Genomic DNA, 5,288 nt, shown 5'->3' on the forward strand with positions numbered 1-5,288 from the left:
GACAGGAAACCACTCCGGGAAGATCAGGGCTACACCCCATCTAGAACGGTTGGATCTGGGTGTGGAGAGGATCTTGTAGCCGTCAGGGAGAAGAGGAAGGAGAAAAGGGTAAGATAGCCATGAGGGCACAACAGGGGGAGGCAAGGAAGCCATGGCTGGAAGAGAGGGGACAGCAGGAGAAGGAGGGAAATTGATGAGGCGTGGGAAGCGTCTATCAAAGAGGAGAAGAGTGGCCCGAGGGCCTTGGACCAAGATGGTACCGTTCAAGTAAACATTAATGATGACCTTGGAGGATTGGAAGGAGGCCAGGAGGGCCTCCCACTGGGTGCTACCATTAATGGGAGAAGAAGAGAGAGGAGAAAGCACAGAGACCATATGAGCAGTCCATAGGCCTGGAGAGCGAACGACAAAGAGGATGTCGGTGAGGGATTGCCTAGAGGAGGCACTGGTATAGGTGTCAGCGATAAGGAGGCCTGGGTTAGACACCAGGATATCCTTTTTTTCCACTTAAATTTTATTGAACATTTTCCAAATAAAAAATGCATTTGCACAAGTCACATTTGACATCCACAAAGAACAGCAAGGAACCCACCCCGCCTAGGATATCCTTTTTAAACTTCTTCCTACCAGATTTAGTGAGGAGAGCAGGATAGTCGATAGCGAAGCAGTTAGAAAAGATAGGAGAGACAGAGAGCACCATAGTGCTGGTGGGGATAGGAGAGAAGAGGAAGGGGGGAATAGGAGTGGGGGGGAATACCGGGGAAGGACGCAGGGAGGGGCGCAAGCAGACGAGACAGGGGGGAAGGGACAAGGGCACAGATGCTGATAGAAAGTAACTTAGATGACTGCTTTGCTGAGAGGCAACCATAGAATGGTACTACTTTCACAATGTCATTTAGATATGGGGAAAACACCTAAGTCTGAGAGTCCTGAATAAGGGTAAAAGGGCTAGGTTTCACAGTGCAATTTTTAAATAATCTCCCAATACAAATTTAGAGAGTAACAATGCACATTTTAAATGTTTAAGACAGGAGGAACAACACAGCTAAATTGGAGGTTCTGCACTGTGGTCAGGGGGTGGACAGGGAACGTGGTAGCTGGCTGGTTTCCCCTGCGGACACCTGCAGACACAGCCAGGAGCCGCCTCTGTGGGAGCCACCCTTTTTGTTTGATGGTCGAGAATACGCCCATCTTAGTTATAGGACGAGATAGGAGTTCCGAACCCCTTTTAAACCATCAATAAAGATTTTGAAACTTGCAGCTCTTGTGTCAGTGTCTACTTGTGATAACATTGCTCCTCACAATACTGAGAAGATAAGAAGAGATGCAGTAGATGTATGTACGCAGAAACGCATGGTAGATAAGAAATTTAGAAGCTTGCTACATTACATTAGAAAATATAACATGGGTAAAGCAGCCATGTTGAGAAGATGGACGTCGGTTGTGTATAAGAGTAAGCTAAAAGCCCCAAGGAGAGAGACCAAGAGTGCAGAGCAGACCGGCACTGAAATACACATTTGTGCAAGAACAAAGAATATTTGTTTGGCTAAGTATCAAGGATGCTGCAGCAAGAAGCAACTGCAAGGTACAAAAGGAGTCAAAGAGGATAAGCCATGCATGTAAGACATATTTCTCTTAGATTAAGTAAAGGAGTACACCTTTGCGAGTGCCAAATATTGGACAATTAACAATGTAGAATGCATATGTAAGACGGAGCAACCAAGTCTCCAGAGGCCAAGAAGAGTAATAGCGTCTGGTAAAATTTAATCAAATGGCACTAAATAAAAGGACAGACTGGACAAATAACTGTCTCCTCACGTGTGGTGCAAGATCAGAAAACAAGGCCTTTACCTAATGCTCCAGACGAAGATAGCAATGTACCTTCAGTCCCTTTAAAGTTCCAGAGAAGAGAACCGTCAGCAAGGTCAACTACTAAGAAGAAGCTTTGGTTTAGGGCCTAACTGATGAGAGATGGTAGGCTAATTAGCTAAGTGGGCAGTTGTCTGACGTTGTTCCTCGCACCTGGGTTTTGTTTTCCTTACGTGCTGCTAACAAGCTGAATGTCCAAGGTTGGAAGAGAGTGCCATCCAATCATGAGGGCCTATGTGATGATGGACTATGCTTTGTTGCAGAAGCCAATCCGCTGCTGTTATTCTACTATTATCCCCATTATACGTAGTTAGAAGTTGTTCCAGGCGTGCTTACCAGCTGAGGGACAGCCATTGATGTTACTAACACCTAGATAAGCTATATATATATATATGCTGTTCCCTTACCCTATCCCTCTATCCCTCCACACAATAGGTTTTTACTATTTGCTACGTAGGATGACATCATAGCTGACGTATATTGAGGTATAAAGCCTTTCGTTTCATTGAAATGTGCTGAGAGTGTGTGAGCTGCGATTTGTTTTGCTCTCCAGGTTTCCCTACTTTATTGAGCTGATAATAAAGTAATATTTTGCCATATTCTTTGAGTCTGTCTAGGTTATTTCGGCCTGAGATCAATTATTGTGGTAATCCCATCCAGCTCTTGGAACGCTCCAGGTGCTACCGCACAACACTGTGAGGTAAGACTTTACAAAACTATCCCAATGGTTTTAGATCCCCAACTCTTAGTATCCATCTGTACTACTCATGGAACCTTGGTAGAGTGGCAGAGCAGTCACGCTTATCCTAAGAGGAAGCTGTGAGCTGAACCCGGTTAGTAATGCAATTAAAAAAAACACATGCACATAAATGTATATTGAAATATAGATGCATTATATATACACAGGTTATACTTTTAAATACTTAGTACATTTAACCAAAACACATAAGATTACTTGTGGATACATTTCAAAGGATACTGCTTAGTTTGTATTTGCTCGCGGTTACGATTGTTACAGCTTTTGACACTAATGAATTGATAGTTCTACCATGTTATCAGTAATAACGTGCACTCGCTCACACACAATGATATACAGTAATTGTATTTGGCTAGCAAAACCACATAAGCTATTGGCCCTCATTACGAGTTTGCTGGTCCGGAAACAACTGTGCCGGTAAGCTTACAGGCACCGTTGTTTCCAGACCAGCAAACTACGAGTTCTGCGGGTGGGTGCCGTTCCACCTGCCAGGTCAGACCTGGCGGGCGGTATGGCAGCCGCCCGCAGAGTTTCACGGAAGCACCGGCAATGTTGCGCACAGTGCTGGTGCTTCTGTCCTCTCCACTCCCATGGAGTCCAATGGGACTCCACGGGAATGGGGATTAACAGATTTGCTGGTGCCGGATTTACCGGACCACCGGGGCTGTAATGCCCTGGTTAATCCGGCAAGTGTGGCGCCGGTAAATCACTACGGGTCCGGCAGCAGCCTGCCAGTTTTACCGGTGTGGCTATCGCCAGACTCGTACTGAGCCGCATAGTCTTTTTGGAAGGAAAACAGTTGGTTAGTGTAATACTAACAGAGCTTAAGGTTCTAGAGACAGTTTCTTCGCACAGCAAGGCTTTAAAGTCCAAAACACAACACTAGCTAAAAGACAGTTAGGAGAGGTCCCAAAGGGCCTCATCACAAGTTGGGCGGTGTCCCGGCTGTAATACCGCCCCCAACTGTAGTAGCATTAGCGCCAACCGGTCTGGTGGTGTTACCGTCGGAACGTGGGGTTGGGCATTAACAGTAAATCCCCATTTCCCATTGGGTCCATTGGACCCAATGTGGAATTTTTGGAGCAAATACCGTGCGCTAATATAGCTGGCTGCAATTACGCTGAAAACAGGGCGATAAATCGGATTTTCACCTCCAGAAAAAAATGGAGGTAAAACAGCCCCTTTAGCGCCCAACTTGTGATAGGGCTAGCCCTTAAATGTGGCAGTAATACTGTTACCGCCGCATTTAAAGGCTACTGCCCAAATCGTGATGAGGCCCAAAGTCTTGTAAAGCAGCAGAACAACGAAAAGTCCTGTGGATATTTTCTAGTCTCTAGTAAAGATGCAAGAAGATTAAACCAATGCTAGAGACCCTGTTACAAGACTCGCTAAAGGGACACAAGCAGCAGCTTGGGTCAGAGATAAGAGGGGGGCACCATGGACACTATGTACACTCAAACGCTCTGGAATGACTTTTCGGATTAAGGTAAGCAATAACTTTTTCACAGCAATACCTTTGGTTTGAAGAAATGTCTGTGCTGGATTCTCTTTGAAGTGCCAGCGCTGGACCCGACCTCTGGATTCCGTCTTTTACATCAGGAACCTCACCTTTTATTCACATTCAGCACATTCTCCTCTGCAATCTCTCTCAGCAGTTTACAGAAATGGGTAAGGGGCTGTCCAATCAGGACAGCCAGACCCCCACTGGGAGCTGGTCCCATTCAGGTACTCAGGCAGACAAAGAGGAGGGGAGTGAAAAACTTCCCCCCTTCCTACTTCTCCAGACACTGGAGCCTAGAAGGGGACACCCAAGGGTTCCTGCCAAAGGCAAAACACTCACAAAGACCTCCCCCTCGCAGAATGGTAGAAGATGTGCTAACAAAGAACAACCACGCTAGAAATGGTGAAAAAAGAAAGAAGTCCCTAAATTAGTACTTAGGTGCCCCTATTGTGCACAACGGGACTGTGAATACAGTCTGCGGTAACAAATAGCACAATAGTCGGTAGTACACATTCACTGCCACCAGCCATAACTAGAAGGTTGTCTATGTGACTAAAAAGTCACAGGAGCAGAGACAAGGGGGGCACTTAGTTTCATCTTGGCACTCCACATAAGGTGGTGTGTGCCAATGGCCTCATTAACGAGTTTGGCGGGATCGGGTGCATATACCGCCGGGTGGTATTTGTGTTAACGCTGTGAGTTGTGGCGCTAACAACGCCCCATCACGAGTTGGCGGGCACGCTCACACAGACCAGGCATTAACGCAAAAAGCGTCCGGTGGTAATAGTGGCTGCGAACCGGAAAACTCTGTGCACATTGCGTTCTTGTCGGCGTCCCGCACGTGTGCTAATAGCGCTGAGGGAAATGCGTCACCGCCGGAACAGGAAACAAGGTGGCGCCCATTTTGGAAATCACAGTCCGCCCAAAAAAAATCTAAAAATGTCTCAGGAGCGTGTGAGGGGCAAATCTGCCCTGGACAGGGTGCAGAAACGCAAGTTTTTCGTCTCAGAACTGGTAATACTGGTGGAGGAAGTAATTTTCCACCAGGATGAGCTCTATGGCCCACATTAAAAAAAGACAGGCTCACAGCGGCGCAACCAGATCTGGACATCCATCAGCCAGAAGGTCACAGCGGCGGGGTGTCCCTGGGGATGGAGAGGA

Source organism: Ambystoma mexicanum, chromosome 11 (genome assembly GCF_040938575.1).
Source record: "Ambystoma mexicanum isolate Mex_15411 chromosome 11, UKY_AmexF1_1, whole genome shotgun sequence".
Taxonomy (NCBI): domain Eukaryota; kingdom Metazoa; phylum Chordata; class Amphibia; order Caudata; family Ambystomatidae; genus Ambystoma; species Ambystoma mexicanum.